The sequence below is a fragment of the Accipiter gentilis genome, chromosome 27 (genome assembly GCF_929443795.1).
Source record: "Accipiter gentilis chromosome 27, bAccGen1.1, whole genome shotgun sequence".
Taxonomy (NCBI): domain Eukaryota; kingdom Metazoa; phylum Chordata; class Aves; order Accipitriformes; family Accipitridae; genus Astur; species Astur gentilis.
Window position 1 is genome coordinate 1551040 of NC_064906.1, and position 17591 is coordinate 1568630.

Consider the following 17591-nt stretch of genomic DNA (forward strand, 5'->3'; position numbering starts at 1 on the left):
ACTGAGAGGGGCTTGGTGGTGCCAGCACATGCAAGGCACAAATATGCTTACGGACCTTGACCATCCTGCGTCCATACCTATGCTGAATAAATATGGCTAAGTCCTTTGGGATGAGAGGTGTGTAACTACTCCAGACTTGGTCTCCACACTTTAATTTAGATGTGAACGTCAATAATGTAGTCTTAATTTAAACAAAGGATTTTTATATCCCGAACAGCAGGGATATAGTGTAGAAGATCCTTTATCAATATCACATGGGCAATATGCATATTTAACTTGATTAACAGATTGTCTTCCCTCAGAAGAGACCATAACAAGATAAAACCTCTATGAATTGTCCTGATTGCTTGAGATTGAAGAGCAGTTTCGGTGCCTCGAGTAAGTGCATGCATCTCTGAGCCTTCATGGCTCCTTTGCTCTCCCCCTGACAAACCCAGGATCCCACTGGGAGAAGGCTGTCCAGAAGAACACACAGAGGCAAGCCAATGCAAACAGCAACTGGCAAACACCAGCCTTGCTGAAGTTTATGCCCAGACTATTAGGAACTGTAGCCTTTTTAGGATATTTGTCCAGACAGATCTGGCTGTGAGTTCATTTATTACAGGACAGATTTTGCATTCAGCCAGCACTGCACCACAGGCTCAGATGTGGCATGCACAGGACATGGCATGCTGCTCCACGGGCATCTCCTCTGAGCACCAGGGCTGTGACCCTGCCATAGCCCCTTGCAAGAACAGCGGTGCTATAAAATGAGCAGAAAAAAAGGTCAAGAAAAGCTGCAGGTCCTCTGAAGGATGTTAGTAATTAATGGGAGGAGGCTCCCAGCAGCCAGGGCAGCACATGAAACTCACCTTCTGACCACTGACCCTGGGCTGTGCTTCTGGCCCAAGGAAAGCAGACTGCAGAGAGGGAAAGCCGAGCTGTGCTGCACATGGTAGGCAGACTTTGTCTTCCCTTTGCAGGGTTCATGCCATTCACTGCTGTTCTTCTTGGCGCCTTCTCAACTTATTTTCCCAGCAGCTATGCAGATGCTTTACAGAAAGAAGGGGTAGCATCTAAACTAAACTCTCTCTCTGCAAGGTACCACAAATCACCCTCATCTTAGTGTTTACATTAGACTGTGTGGTGCTATCATTTTTGGGTTAAGTTCTTTAAATGCAGTTATTTTACCCTAAGCACATACACATCTATCTATATCTGGTTTGATATGGATTTTTTACTTATGGAAAAGGGCAACTGCCTATGAGTAGTTTAAGTCATTTATATGAACTTGCTGCCTAGACAACTATTCATAGATTTATTAAAAAACCAAATTGATATGACTTCAAATATTTCTTCAAAAGGAAATTATTTTTTCACTATCGTGTTTCCACTCCACACCCCCACACCTCAAACTATTCTAGTCCATAAGCAAGTTTTTATTTCTCATTTGGAAGGAGAAACCACTACCACTCTCCAAACAATGATGACAAGGGTTCAGCATTTAGCCTGAAAGGAAAGGCAGTGGGGGAAAAACCCATTGAAAATTTTCAGAGGAAAAGCCATTGCAGGCATCCCATTTTGTCTGCAACTACTGGACATGGGACAAGCTTACATTTCTGATTTCACTTCCAGAAAGCTTGTGCTAAGCAGCAGCACCACCTTGCTTTTGTATGTAAAACCCAGTCTCATCAATATTTTTTCAACAGATATTCACTGTATTAAAGAGTTTTCAAGAGACATCAATCTTCAAAGCCCAGCTTTCATCAGTGAAATTAATTTACAGAAATAACCTCTTCTCTGATTCCCTGTCTCATGGGTCAAGCCCTGAGCCTTGAGTTGAGGGAGAGGCAGAGGGAAGTCAAAACTACCCAACTTCATAAGGACACTTTCCCTCCCTATATGGCAGTGTTTGTAGTTGATGTCAGCCTACTCAGCTGGAACAACATCACTAATGTGAGCATCATGCTCCCATTTGTCAGAACTTCTCCAAGCATATAACAGCAGCAAAGCAGTTTGCTCTTCAGTGCCACCCCACTGCCCAAAGGTGCTTGTGCCGCAGAGGGCTTCGATTCATGGTGTGGGGACCCAAACAGCAGGACCTCACCAGTCACTCAGCCTAAAGCAGCTGTGGTGGGTACACAGTGCAAAACACAGCACTGCCACACGAGTGTCCTGGGGTTAATGACATCGCTAATGATGCATCCTTCTGGAGAGCTTCTGGTGCTGGCACCCACTGCCCACTGTCATCCGTGCTTCATCCTGCACTGCAGGGTGTCATGGTTTAACCCCAGCCAGCACCTAAGCACCACGCAGCCACTCACTCACTGCCCCCACCCCAGTGGGATGGGGGAGAAAATCGGGAAAAGAAGTAAAACTCGTGAGTTGAGATTAGAACAGTTTAATAGAACAGAAAAGAAGAAACTAATAATGATAATGATAACACTAATAAAATGACAACAGTAATAATAAAAGGATTGGAACGTAGAAATGATGCGCAGTGCAATTGCTCACCACTCGCCGATCGACACCCAGCCAGTCCCCGAGTGGTGATTCCCTGCCCCGCCACTTCCTAGTTCCTACACTAGATGGGATGTCCCATGGTATGGAATACACCGTTGGCCAGTTTGGATCAGGTGCCGTAGCTGTGTCCTGTGCCAACTTCTTGTGTCCTTCCAGCTTTCTCGCTGGCTGGGCATGAGAAGCTGAAAATCCTTGACTTTACACTAAACACTTCTGAGCAACACCTGAAAACATCAGTGTGTTATCAACATTCTTCGCATACTGAACTCAAAACATAGCACTGTACCAGCTACTAGGAAGACAATTAACTCTATCCCAGCTGAAACCAGGACATGGGGCAAGGGGAAAAGTTTCCCCTCTCATATGGAGCTGTGCGTGTAACACTTCTGCCTCTCTGAAGGATGGCTCTGAATGACAAACAGTATAAGCCAGGAATTTTGGCAAATTAAAAAGTTTAATTTATGAAGCTGCATAATTTTAGCTGCTTAGCAGGTGTGCCATTACTTGCTTATTTGAAAGCCAAAAGAGGTAAAATAGATGAAAATGTGGTTTTTAGGAGACTGTTAATCAGAAAGAACCACTGCCCCCTTCAAACCCCAGGTGTTTTGACCCAGTGGACTGTGCCACCATCAGGGACCTCCCAACCCCAAGGACTCATGGCTGCCCATGAGAGCTGTTCATCTTAGTGGTTCGGGCAGCAGCTGACAGGTCTTTAACAAGGCAGCTTTCCCTAAGAAGGGCTCAGCTCTTACCGCCTTTTTTCCCCAACAGAAGAGCTGATCACTGATTCTCAGCAGGAACTGGCACGGCTCCTTGGCTTCTTCAGTATCCTACAAATAGCTGCTGAGCAAAGCGATTCTAGAGAAAGAGAGAGGATAACAGTCTAGAGCCATTCCCGCCCAGTGTCATAGCAAAGTTCATCAGTCAGGAGTTTTCTTTTGTATCCAAAAAGAGTAACATTAATCTCTGTAACAGAAGAAAATTAGTCTCTCTGTGTGGCAAGGGTATACTATCACTCATGGCTGCTACTACACTTGCTCAAAAATCTAAAAACACCTGAAAAAATGAGTCACAGAAGGTCCAACACCTTTAGAATAGAAATTGCTACAACACATATAAAGGAATAAAAGGCACTTTCCCAGGTCTACAAGTGGTTTCAGCCAAGCACATTTGGGAGTAAATGTTAATACTATGGGGGAGGGAGGGAATTAAGTGTCTATAGGAAGTTAGAATGGCACTCATTTGTAAGGATCAAGGGCTCAGGGATCCGTGCTGGGCTACACCACAGACCCACGCTGGTCTTTTAGTTTGGTTGCGTCACCTCTCATTTCTCCAGGTGTAGGACACAAAGAAAAAAAAGATCATACCTACCCTATTATTTAGTAATACCTTGGAACCTGGTAGTACAGATGTCATGTGGACAGCCATGAGATATCTTTAATTCAGCAGCAGTGAATACAAGAGCGGGCAAGCGAAGTGACCTTTTATGCAATGTGGCATAGAAACTGTTCCCTGCTCCCTTCCCCTGGCACTGAGCAGGGCAGGACACTGCTGCCCCATCTGGCTTATCTGAGGGTGTGGGCTACCTGTCTGCTTATTTTCAAGACGTAATCTTTTCAAAAGGTGCAGATTACCTGAGAGGTGGGAAGAAGATGCTATTTATTATTGAAGGGACATAGAAATGGGAGTAAAAATCAGTACAGCAAAGCTGTATTTGAAGCCTAGTTTCAACAGCACTCTGCAGACAGGACTTTCCTGTGACGTGATACAAAACATTCCTGCCTACTACTTAAAATATCCTTTTTCTGTGCTATGTAAGTTGGATTGCTAATTTTTCTTCTCTTTGATTTCCATCTGTAGAGGTCTCTTCTGGCTTCTCAGCCTTCCAAGCAGAGCACAGCTGCCAGACAAAGCAAGCTGTGAGAGAGAACCAAAACCCACAGCCCAGAAGGTCCCCCCAGCTGGACAACAAGATGGGCTGAAGCAGCAGTCAGCTGGTCAAAAGGTCTCCTCCCATTTTCTGCACCAAGGTTTGTGCTGACCTCACTGTGTCACCCCTTCCAGGCACACATTTCAGTCCTGCTCTGTTTCCTTCCCCTTTTCCCAGTGTATTAGGTTTGGTTTGGGTTTTTACAGGGTGACCAGGGGGGGTGTGGTGTTGTTGCTGAGTGAATCTGAGGCTAAGGGGAAATTCATCTTCCTACTAATTCCTGCTCATATTTCTAACTCAGTCGAATCTCCTAATTTACTGTCACCTCCACCTCTGATAACAGCTCCCTAATAGGGCATGAGATACCAGTGAAATGAACACTGGATTTTGGAGAGCCCAGACAAAATACCTCCTTCTGGTTTGTCATTGTCATTTATTTTTTGAACTTTCCCTCCCCTTAAGTCCTTGATTCAATCTGCAGCTCTCATGACAGTTTCTTTGCAGCTCAGATGGCTACTAATTTTTCACACCAGATTTTGTGACACACTGTATCTAATACCTTACTGAAAGCTCAGAACTGTTTAATCGATTTCATTCCCATCATCCATTAATTTAGTAATTTTATCAAAAAATAATCTAGCTTGGGTGGTACAATTTGTTCTCTGTAAATCTGCACAGATTTTTTTCTGGGGGTTTTCTATCTCCCAGACATGGATGGTGCTCTTTTCCCCTTAGTATTCCATTATTGAACAACAGACTGATATTAGACTCACCAGAAGGCACACTCTGACAGCTGTGGCAGGTGGCAGGTAGGAAGAGGTTTCAGGATCCTTCCAGTCATTTTACTGCAGTATGGTGGGTATCAGTAAACTAGATTTCAAGACAGGTGATGTCCTACAGCACATGGGGAATCTGGTGGTTTCAGTCCTATCATTGCAAGAATCCCAATTACTGCTTTCCCTCCCAACAGTTTTATATCTAAGTCCCCTGAATGTTTTTACCATCTCCTGAAATCCCAGAATCCATTTCACAATGCACTACATAGCCTTTGCTTTTAATCCCATAGGGTAACACTCAATGTTCCCAAACAGCAAAGCCTTTTTGTAGCTCAATCAAACTATCAGCAGACAGCAGTTTTTAAAAGAAACATTTTTAAGGGGAATTATTTCTCATTTTCTTCCACTGAGACCTGGAGTGTAACAGGACAGGATAAACATAGTAAACTTGCAAACAAATTAGATATTCTTACATTTTGGTCAAGCAACTTCTTCAGCTTTATCTTCTAGGTGAGTAAAGCACTATAAAGCCTAATGGTGCAACTAAACAATGAACTGCTCACAGGCTGTCATTTTCAGTTCATCAGATGGGAATCTTTTCTGATCCTGGGCCCTTCATTTCTCAGCCAGGGCATTAAGCAGCTGGGATGTGTCACATTCGAGCTTTAACTTGTGTTCACCTGTTGTGATTGCAAGTACTGTCCCTCAGTGCTGACCACTGGCCAACTTAACCTGCAGTGGATGGTTGCTGACCATGGACAAAGATTTCTTTTCTTGTGGGAGCCCACAGAGAAGCAACATTGGGATTAATAATCTTCAGGCACAGTTACTCAAGTGGCAGGTTTGAAATGCAATTGTTGAAGGGTAAGGGTTGTGTTTTACATTGGCATTAAAGAACAAGAGTTGATCACAGCCTTTGCCTGTGTGGAAAAATATAAGCCTAGGGCTTGGATCTTGGTCTGAACTCTTCTGGGTAAGGGATGAGAAAACTGAGGGACTCTGTGCAGTTTTCTTTAGTTTTGTCAATAAGATGACTAGAACAACATTAATCCACTGCTAGAGAAGGAGGACATGACTATTAAGGGCTCTTTACTGAACTCAGTCTTAGGACAGAACAGACTTCAGGGGACTGTGCTCACTGTTCCTCTTGAAATGCAGAAAGAAAGGAGGTCCTACATCTTTGGAGTCACTACCTTTGGATTATTTTTCAGCAGACTGTTTGAGGTGTAGATAAGTAACCCACTCTTAGAGAGAGATTCCTACAGCTCTTCCTGATCTTGTACATGTCTGGAAGCAGGTGCCACAGGGCAGTGTGGACTTGCCAGCCTAAATCAGTGTTGGCTTGGGGACCGCCATGCTCCAGCCTCAGGAGCTTTATTGGCTTTATTTCCCTCCCCATTACATTTTTTACTGAATGTTCTGATAGCCTAATTGCCATATGGTTTGCATTAGCTACATTTTTGCTTTAGACGAGCCATCTTAAAGTCTCTGTTAATGTGGATGATCGAGAACTGATTGCATGATGCCATGGGGGACAGAAAAGGTTGAAAACAAATGATCTGTAACACATACCTTATCCCCTCCTTTCCATTTGCTGTTTTCTGGTCCCAGTCCAGAATTTTTTTCCTAGATGCTGTTGGGAACCACTGAGCTCCAAGAGCACCTCAGGCACAGCAGCTAGAGCCTGGCAGAGCTTGAGGAGCAAGGAGAAGGGAGAGCTGAAAGAGGAAGTGAGGGGGAGAAGCAAATATATGTATTTCTCAATTCTTACAATAACTGAAAGAAGCTGGGCAAAAGGGTAGAAACTTCACTTGAAAAGCTCTGTTAACATTTTTTTTTCCAAAGGAAATTTTCTTCTACATCTTATTATGACAAGATCAGAGATGGTTCATATGTACTGCAGTCTGTGGTCACAAATCATATTCACGCTGAACAACCATTTTGATTTCTATATGCTGTCTCTTTGCCATACAGAGACACTATCAACACCTGCATGCAGACCATGGACCTCAGCCCTGCAGGAACTCCAGAGGTGTTAACAAATCTCATTTAACCTCCCCAGTCTCTGCTAGGAAGCTGTGATTTTCAGTGTAAATAACAAAATGGCCTATACACACAATTTCTGAAATCTGAGGACAGCGAGACCACAGAACTGGCTCATGCCTGGCCTAATGTTTGCTACGACTTTCTGTAAAAGATCCCCATTGGGAAAGAGATTGAGAGCCCTCTTCCTGGGAGTGAGCCATCACAAACACCACACTCACTTCTTCCTGTCAGCTAGCTTCTCAAAACTTGCTTTCTGAAGCTCCTGAATAGCACTGTTTTACTTAATTGCACAGCCCATCACACACCATGACAGGAGGCACTACCTATCCTTCATCCGTCCAGTTCCCCTGCACTTCCCCAGTTAGGTTAAAGCATGTCTGAAGGGCAAAAGAAACACTGTGAGGGTCCCCACAGGGACAAAGAACATTTCCAGGATGGGCTGAACTTATTTTATGACTCCCTCTGGCCCCTCTTTCCCAGGCCCTGGCCTCTACTGGGCTTTGCGCCCAAAGACAGATTTTTCTCTCAGGAAGGTGCAGGCAGCAATGCCTAGCTTTTCCCTGTTTATGTCGGATTGGCTCAGGGCTTGAAATGATTAAAGGTGATTAGTCTGAACACTAAGGCATTTATTGCAAGCTTGCCAACTGGATCCCATCTGATTTTCATCAAGAAAAACAAAGCAAACCACCAATTCGATGACTTAGAATGAGGTACTGATTTATATTTATTTCAGTAGAAAATTTAAGCCTTTACGAAGAGGATAAAGTTCCACTGAGACTGAATGACAGATCTTAACATAAGAAGCTTTAGCATTTTATTCATTTATAAGAGTGTATTTGTAGTCACTGTAATGTGTGACAATTCCAAATAACCATCTTTCTTTTAATGTGCTTTTATTGAAATAGAAGAAATATGTTAACAGAAGCCTGTGTTCATAAATCCAGTATTTGCAATGTATTTTATGCAAATAGCTATCCTTCAAGGTTACTGTCTGGTCTCCAAAGGTGGGGAGAGAGCTCTTACAGTCTTGCTAGAGTGAGACACTGAACTTGCAACCAGCAGAAAAAGGAGGGTTCAATTCTGATTTCCCCTTGGTCTACCTGATACAGTGCATTGACCTCAGTGCTGACAGCCTAACTCAGGTTTAACTAGGTCTGCTGGTGTTAAAATTTGTTTCCCTCACAGCTGTACTAACATTACCCCTCTTCAAGCTTGCACTGTGCCTCCTGCTCCATCCCTGCTCTACGTTTTCTCCTGCTTTTCTGGTAGCTATGCTGTGGTTTATGACTGAGTAAATATAAGGGACAAGAGTGAAAGGCTAAAATCTTTCATCCAGCTCTTCAGAGGTGAAAGAGCTAATGTACTAACCAGCATTGCCATGGAGTAGAGGCATCTTGAGAAAAATGAACAGAAGACAGTATGAAACCAACATTTTGAAAAATTACCTATAACTTCAAAAGAGCATTAATCTCCCTACAGATAAATGTACTGAGGTTAGAGAATACTGGGGATGTTTAATGATTCAGCAGGAGAACTTTTCAAAGGCAAAAATAGGAGTAATTGCCTCCCTGGCATTCATATTTATTGTTATTGTTGGTATTATTATTATTATTATTGAATATTTGTGTTTCAAAATTTCCTCTGCAGTGCCTAAAGGGGATGATGACAGACACTACAGGAAAGATTAAACCAGATATTTTAACTATAAGGATGTGAAAAAAAATAGAAGCAAACTGCAGAAAAAGAGCTACATCTTTTTTTTTTTTTTTTTTTTTTTTGTCTTAGATGCTGAGTTAGATTTCCAAACTAAGCATCTCCAAAAGTTGACCAGAGGATGACATTTCTGTTTTGTGGCAGCTCTTCAGGTTGTGGCATTTATTGTTGCTGCTGTGTTTTTTACGCTGTACAAGGATAAAAACAACCTGTTTCCATTGTTTGCATGAAACAGAGCTGCGTCAAAGTGCCGGGTTTAAGTATCTGACACCTGCGCCTGTGAGTCCTGGCAGTGGCGGGGCTGCCCTGGGACACAGGGCTTTTCTCTCTCTCTTTTCAAGCCTTCAGAAAAAGCCTTGCTGAAACAGATACCTTCCTGTAAATCATTTGACCAGTGAAGCAGCCTATTTCCTGTATGATAAATGAACAGCACGTACTAACCAGCTCCAACAGGCAGGATATGGGTGAGCGGCTCGAAATTGGTATAAGAATTGGAACAAATGGAATGAACTGAAGGATAGGAAAAATGCCCATTTGGAGTGTATTTCTTGTCACAAGAATAGAGATAGGTTTCTCAAAGTACAGTGATAGCCCCTCTTGCCCTAGAGGTAGCATTTTTTAAGAGGGTGCTGCCACTGCAATCTCTGATTCAATGGGAACAGAATGAAAATGACACCAAGGGTATTTAAAAGTCGCATCTCAAATATTTTTTTCTTTGCATATTTACACTCTTGATTGGCATTAGCATGCAGTCTAGTACCAGATGAAAGCACAGGCTAAGTTCATCAAAGATAACAAGTAATTCTGAGTAACGACTAAATGGCATTCCCAGGTATCTACATTTAAAAAAGGAAATGAATAGTTCTGGTTGTAATTACCAACTCAGGTTCCATATACAAAGCTAGCATTTATGAATATCCAACTAGGCTCTATTTGACTATGTTTGGTATGTGCCAGTTTAACTTTCCTAATGCAAAAAAAATCAGTCATTATCACTAGAACTGTTTGTTAAAGTTGAAAGGAGATAAATCATTAATAGGGATGTCATTTATTCCTTATGGTTAAAATATATATATACACTTGTCACTTGGATGAATCTAGTTTCTTGTCTCATCTCAGCTTATTGACATCACAGATGAAAAGAGCTTCCTTACTGCATTCCTGTTGGAGCTGAAAGCCTTTACAATGGTTTATTGATGAACTAGTATTTTGAAAATCAAGACTGCTGAGGCTTAAGATTGTAGTGACAATTACATGGTGTTTTGTTGCAAAGCTAACAATTTGCATGGGACTGATGACAGCTTGACATTAAGCAAATAAAGGATTATTATTATAATTTAGTACAGAATTTTGTAGAAAACACTGCCTTGGACCAATGCACAGCCATCTACTGTAGTGCTATGGTATCTCTTTCATGCAAAAAATTAGCCACTTACATACCATTCAACTTGCCATTTGTAACTGCATGATGCAAATACAGAACTGCCAAGTCCTGTATGCACTGAGGCATGTGAGTAACTTCTTCCAGGGGATTAGTTCTGCTGCAGATTATTTATCTGTATGAATGAACTCGTGCACCCCGATGCTTAGAGGACTGACCCTGGAAGACCTGCTATGAGTGTAAGTGGTAGCGTACAAGCCTGAAAGACATTGTTGCTAGACGAAGAGATCTTTTTAACCTATTTATTGCTGCCTCTGCTAATAGCTACATCCTCACTAGAAAACACCTAAAGACATTAATTGTACTGAATATATTTTGATAGACCACTGATTTTAAAAGAACATCTGAAAAACATGGCACCACAACAGAGAACCATGCAAGAGGCTCTTCCTGACATACCCAGTACCAGGTGTCAGTTACAGCTTTAAGACATTCAAGGTAGGTCTAAAATACTACATATGCCTGTCCTTATATCTACTGATAGGAAACCAATTGTATTCAACACAAAAAATATTGTGTGGCAAAGCAGGATAAAGCCTGGGAATTCTGAACCTCAGCTCTTACACCTGCAGCTCTTTCACCAATAAGGAATTTATGGTGTACAGTGGAAAACATTTGTTCTTTCTCGGCAGATGCACTTTGGGATTTGGTGCTACAGCCTCTTGGCTTTTGATATATATTCTTCAAAGTGATATTAGTAGTCTCACTCAGGGTTAATCTTTTATTTCTCCTAGATGGATGAGTGCAAGAGAAAACCAGGAGGGCACTGCCCACTCCAGTGCTACTCACTCAAGAGCAGCCTGATGCTGATGTGCATCTTCTTGGAACGTGTGATTTGATGGCTTGACGGTGTGTCGGCAGCCCAACCTTCAGTATTTCAACTCCTAATAGAAAATTAATGGTCTTGATCTCTGATTAGACTTGATCGTGTGAGGACATAGAGGGACCCTCAGTTCCAACACAGGTCCAGCTGCACAAGCACTGGGAAGTCAAATTGTCCATTCAGTATATCCCTTGAGCTAACACCTTCATCAACATTAGCTTCGCATTACACCTTTCAGTTAAAATTGGGCATGTGCTGGTGGCACTCCTCAGCTTTAATAATGAGAAAAGAAAGGTCTCTGGTGCCCTGTCACCTGTCTAGGAACATAAACTCCCCACATGGAGGGGGGAAAAAATGTTGCCTCTTCTAATGCTGATTAGTGGTGTGACATCTTCACAGAGACTGAGAGATCTAAGAAAATATTATACACTTTGATAAACCACATGCACCTACGTAACCTAGTATCACACTGGGGGCATGTATAGATTAATGATACAGATCTCACAAGATGAAATACATTGGCTGATGCTTTAATATCCTGAGAATATTATTCACTGCTAACTAAGTCAATTGAGGGGGTTTTTTAAGAGGCGAGCATTTTTCTCAAACAAGTATCTGCTCCTCCTATCCCCACACTGCCTCTGAAAGCAATGAGGACATCTCCATAATTTTCCTTCCTGTTGTTCCCTATTGTGGCTTTACTTGTTGAGTCCATGTTGATGCAATTTCTGTGTTCTGTATGAGCCACTGTTTTGTGCTTTATCACTTAGGACTTTCAAGTATCATCACTTGAGTCACAGACTGTAAATTTCACAATATAGCAGTGACACATTTGAACACCACAGATGAAATTTATTGTGTTTTATTTTCATGTATACTGAATTCACTCAAATTGCTAACTTTTGAACATGCACTGAGTATACTGTTACACTTGTATTTACAAGGCATTGCTATTGTTTTCATTTTTAATATTCTATAGTTTAATCATAAAACAGTTTTTAAAAGACATTTTTCTTCCACTTAATTCTGCAAAGATTTGTGATTTTTAACCTAGAACAAGATCATAAGATTTCCACTGTGTTGTATTTTTTTTCCAGTTGTCTCCATTATACACCAACTGTAATGATAATTTGTCCTGTGCATCCCAAAACATCACTTGCCAAAGAGCAATACAGCAGATTGTATGTTCCAGCTGGCCAAGCCATTTTTGTCATTTTAAGTTTTAATAACAAATTTTTAAACAGAAATAAGTGTAACAACATATGTAACATACTTGTCATGCTCTTTATCCTTATCCTTTATATATTAAAAAATCCATTGTTCTTGTAAATATATAGTAGTAGACAAAAAAGTCCACGTTATGATTTACCAAAGATAAACATGGGAGAGGGCTGTAATCTCTCAAAGGCACTGCCCAGTGCAACAAGTCTGCTCCAGATCACAAGACACTCCTGCAGAACTGTGCTTACTGCTGTTTCCACTGCAGCAACACCAGAGTCTAGAAGCCCTTGTGCAACCTGTGCTGCACACTGCTGTCATGGTTTAACCTCAGCCAGCAACTAAGCACCATGCAGCCACTCTATCACTCCTCCTCCTCAACTGGACAGGGGAGAGAAAATATAACAAAAGACTCGTGGGTTGAGATAAGGACAGGGAGAGATCACTCAACCAATTACTGTCACGGGCAAAACAGGCTCGACTTAGGGAAAAATAACTTAATTTATTGCCAATCAAACCAGAGTAGGTAATGAGAAAAAAACCCAAATCTTAAAACACCTTCCCCCCACCCCTCCCTTCTTCCCGGGCTTAACTTTACTCCCAATTTTCTCTATCTCCTCCCTGCCAGCGGTGCCAGGGGACAGGGAATGGGCATTGCGGTCGGTTCATCACACACTGTCTCTGCCACTCCATCCTCTTCAGGGGCAGGACTCCTCACACTCTTCCCCTGCTCCAGTGTTGGGTCTCTCCATTGGGAGAGAGTCCTCCATGAACTTCTCCAGCGTGGGTCCTTCCCACAGGCTGCAGTTCTTCATGAACTGCTCCAGCACGTGTCACTTCCATGGGCTTCAGTCCTTCAGGAACAGATTGCTCCATTGTGGGTCTCCCACAGGGTCAAAAGCCCTGCCAGAAAATATGCTCCAACATGGGCTCCTCTCTCCACAGGTCCTGCCAGGACCCTGCTCCAGGGTGGTCTTCCCACAGGGTCGCAGCCTCCTTTGGACATCCACCTGCTCCACTGCGGACCTCCATGGGCTGCAGGGGGACATCCTGCCTCACCATAGTCTTCATCACGGGCTGCAGGGGAATGTCTGCTCCGGTGCCTGGAGCATCTCCTCCCCCTCCTTCTTCACTGACCTGGGGGTCTGCAGGGTTGTTTCTCTCACATGTTCTGACTCCTCTCTTCAGCTGCAGTTTCTGTCCTGCAGCAACTTTTTTCCCTTCTTAAATGTGTTATCCCAGAGGCACTACCACTGTCACTGATTGGCTTGGCCTTGGCCAGCAGCTGGTCCGTCTCAGAGCTGGCTGCCATTGGCTTTGTCGGACATAGGGGAAGCTTCTAGTAGCTTCTCACAGAAGCCACCCCTGTAGTCCCCCACCAAAACCTTGCCACACAAACCCAATACAATTGGGTAGAAGACTCAGCTAGTTCCAAACTGCTATGTTGGGTTTTCTGCAGAAGCAAGTGTACGTTTTCTTTTGCCTTATACCCACAGAGACACCAATTTCTTGTTTTTATTCACACTCTGACAGCACTCTTCCTGGTGCTGCTGAGAAGGCTGGCATTGCTGGACCGGCAGTGTTTTCATTGCTGTGCCACCTAGTTCAGTTCTGAGTCAGGTAAGTAAGCATAGAGCCCGATTCCTCAGTGTTTCCACGGATGCACCGGTGATGCTCCATCCTCTGGGGCAGAAGCTGCTGACAGTGGCTAGGTGCGAAAACCATGCTACGTCCATAGGTGCAAATGAAAGAAGCTGACAAACTCAGCAGAGACAGTCTTGCAAAGGGCTGGTGGAGAATGAAGAATCTTATTGCTTTTCTCCATGTTCACTGAAGTTATTTCAGCAGGTACATGGCTAGGACAGGTAAGTGTGCAAAGGGTGGAAGCAGAGTTAAGCATCCCAGGAAGAGTATAGAGTCTGTCTGACTGTGCAGAGATAGGGTTAGAAAAGCCAAGGCTGAATTGGAGTTGAGTCTGGCAAGGAATGTGAGGGACAGCAAGAAAGGATTCTACAAGTTCATAAACAGCAAAAGGAAGACCACAGAAAATGTGGGCCTGCTGCTGAATGCAGCACGGGAACCGATGACAAATGATTTGGAGAAGGCTGAGGTACTCAGTGCCTTCTTTGCCTCAATCTTTACCAGGAAAACAGTCCTTCGGGAATCCCAGGCACCTGAGACCAGAGGGAAAGTCTGGGACAAGGAAGACTCACCTTGGTGGAGGAGGAACAGTTAGGGAGCACTTCTTAAACAAACTGGATGTACATAACTGCATGGGGCCTGACAGGCTGCACTCATGAATGATGAGGGAGCTGACTGATATTGCAAGGACATTCTTGATTATCTTCAAATGGTCATAGCAACTGGGAGAGGTTCCTGAAGACTAGAAGAGAGCAAATATCACTCCTATCTTCAAGAAGGCAAGAACAATGATCCAGAGAACTACAGGCTAGTCAGCCTTACCTCAGTCTCTGGCAAGGTGATGGAGAAAATCATGGAAAGCGTTTTGAAATACATGAAGGACAAGAAGGTGATGAGAAGTAGTCAGCAAGGATTTACAAAGGGGAGAACATCCTTGACCAACCTGATAGCCTTCTACAATGATATGACTAGCTTAGTGGACAAGGGGAGAGCAGTGGACACTGTTTACCTTTACTTTAGTAAAGCCTTTGACATCAACTCCTGTAACATCATCATAGACAAGCTGACAAAATACGAGTTAGAAAAGTGGATAGTGAGGTGGATTAAAATCTAGCTGAATGACGAGATCCAGAGGATTGTGATCTGTGGCCCAAAGTCCAGTTGGAGGCAAGTCACTAGTGGCACAAGTCACAGGTCTCAATTCTGGGGCCAATACTGGTCAACATCTTCATTAATGACCTCAACAATGGGACAGAGTGCATCCTCAGCAAGTTCGCAGATAATACAAAGCAGGGAGGGGTGGCTGGTACACCACATGGTTGTGCCACTGTTGAAGGACTTCAACAGGAGAACTGGGCAGAGAGGAATCTCATGAAGTTCAACAAGGGGAAATGCAGAGTTCCACATATGGGGAGGAATAAATAATCCCAGGCACCAGCACACACTGGGGGCAACTGGCTGGAAAGCAGGTTTGCCAAGAAAGACCTAGGGTTCCTGGTGGATAACAAGCTGACCATGAGTCAGCAATGCACCCCTGTGGCAAAAAAGGCCAACAGTATCCTGGGCTGCATTAGGACAAGTAATGCCAGCAGCTAAGGTGATCCATCCTATGTATTCAGCACTGGTGAGACCACACCTGGAGTGCTGGGTCCACTTCTGGGCTCCTCAGTACAAGACAAATATGGACTTACTGGAGCAAGTCCAGCTAAGGGCCATTAAGACGATGAAGGGACTGCAGCATCTCTCATATAAGGAAAGGCTGAAAGAGCTGGGCCTGCTGAGACTGGAGAAGAGAAGGCTCAGGGGGATCTTATCAATTTATGTAAATAATTTATGGGAAGGAGTGAAGAAGACAGAGTCAAGTTCCTGTCAGTGGTGCCCAGTGACAGGACAAGAGGCAAAGGACACAAATTAAAACACCTGAAATTCCATCTGAACACAAGAAAACACCTTTTTACCGTGAGGGTGGTCAAACACTGGAGCAGGTTGCCCAGAGAGCTTGCAGAGTCTCCACCTGTGAAGCTAATCAAAGCCTGACTGGACATGGTACTAGGCAACCTGCTCTAGGTGTCCCTGCTTGAGCAGTGGGGTTGGAACAGATGGTCCCTTCTAACCTCAACTATTCTGTTGTTCTGTAACAATGGATATAATCTGGCTGGTCCATCCCACAGATCTAGGGATCCTTTTTTGTTCCAGTACCACCTAAAATGGGCCATTTTCATCAGATTAAGTTTTGCAACAGATTGTTACTGAAGGTTACCCTTCCAATGAAGACTGCAATCAGGGTGTTATAAGAGTAGTAGGGAAGGAAGCAGCTCTGACCTCAAGTTTAAAACAGCCATTTCAGTGTCTAGTACATCATCTCACTTGGTGTCAGTCAACAGTCACAGTCTATCCCGTGATTTCACATGGGCAATCAAACAACGGTCACATTGCAACAAGTTAGGAGAACTCCACTAGCATTGTCTGTAACCTTAGCTCACCACTGTGAAAGACGATTTACCTGAAGGGCAGTAACAAAAGATGCCAGCTTGGCAAAAAGAGCCCTTTATGAGAAACCTGGACAGGGTTAGGGCTGAGGAACTGCAAGGCACAACTTTTATCACAGTAATTTTGCTGTACTGCTCCTCAGGGAGCTGTAGAGGGAGCTAGGGAGTCTCAGAGTAGGCACTTCAGGATCTCTAAGGTTATAAATACTTTCCCTGAACCAAAGTCGCCATTCAGAACACCACTAAACTTTAGGAAAGTCTAGATTCCATTTTATACAGCTTAGGATCATTTCTTATTAGAGCTGGGAAGACTAGATATAAATCTCTGTTCAAAACAGTAATCCCCTTATATTTCATTACTAGCACCACAAACCTCTGAAGTGGTTTCTATCAGAACCATAATAACAATGGGTTGTGGCTAAGCTCTCTATCCCAAGTTCAGTCACAGCAAACCCACTAACACATTAAATCCGTGCCTGCCTTTGATTTATTAGTACTCCCTACGCCTTTCCACAGTCAGGTACTGGGTCTCAGGCAGCAGCTAGCAGCTGAGAGGGAAGGAAAAATATTCTAGCATCTCATCTCTGCTATGCCTGACTATGGGAGCACTTCATTTCAGGACATGTTATCTCAACAAGCTGCTGAAGATAGCTGAAACTAATCTGTTATTTTGCCTTGCTAGGAACTGAATAGTGTGTAACTCTTAGCTGAGAGCTGGTAACTGACTACAAGGGCTCTTCTGCTCCATCTAGGGGAAAATTCAAAGAGGTGAATTTAAACTAATCTGTTCAATTTTTATCCTCACACAGAACAGAAGGGCTCACGCAGGCAATTACTGAAGTGCAGCTAGCAGCCATGGCTAACAGATGAGGAACAGCTAAGGATAGTTTCTGACTTTCTCCTCTCTGTTCCATGTGTCCCGGTCCGCACAGCAATAATGGGGGACAGTCTTAGATGCTGACCCAGTTTCTTACACCGCACTGTTAAATTTTCACTTAAGCTCCTAGGGGAG